We start from the raw sequence: 778 nt of genomic DNA on the forward strand, positions 1-778 counted from the left end.
GAAGTTGAAACTGTGCATGATTATGGCAGCTTACTTTAAGCGCAGCACCATTTCCAGTGAGCGGTTGACAGATGGAGAGGTATATAATTAGCCAGCCTCGTTATAAAGAGATGCCAGCCAGCGCAGTAAGTTTTTAAAGGTGCATTATACACACTATTAACTAAATGACTTTCATTTTGCCACAAAGTCATGATTCCAGTGTGTGGCTCTGGTAAAACGACAGTCAAGTATATAAAGGGCTCGCCGAGCCAAGATTGACATTTGGAACAGGGATGTGAAATGGCTGCCTTATGGTGCTTGTTGTTTACGTCAACAAAGCCGTTAGGATTTGAGGGGTTTGGCACCTTTTTATTTTGCAGGAGAGGCTCTTTTTCTGTGTCTTTTGTGATGAGTGCTCATTACACTGTAAAATGCAACACTTTATCTAACCCGGTAGATGCCCAATTAGCTTCGGAGGCAGCTAAGGACACGGAATCAACCGTGTAGTCACATGTGTCAAAATCAGGACACACAATGACTTGCATTGTTTACCTCCCCTCCATTAAAAACCTAATTGCCACTGGACACTCGGGTCAAAATAAACCACCACTGTTTCCATGTCAGTTGAGTCAGAGGTGGGCAGAAAGCGATGGTGTGTGTGTGTGTGTGTGTGTGTGTGTGCTGTGATGGTATCTGGTGACACTCTGCCCTGCAGTGGAACAGCAGGGGCCAACTAATGCTCTGCGTGTGTCAATCAGTGCTTTTAAATGCACCAGTGACGGGCCCATTACCCAGGTCA

Source organism: Sardina pilchardus, chromosome 23 (genome assembly GCF_963854185.1).
Source record: "Sardina pilchardus chromosome 23, fSarPil1.1, whole genome shotgun sequence".
In the NCBI taxonomy this organism is placed as follows: Eukaryota; Metazoa; Chordata; class Actinopteri; order Clupeiformes; family Clupeidae; genus Sardina; species Sardina pilchardus.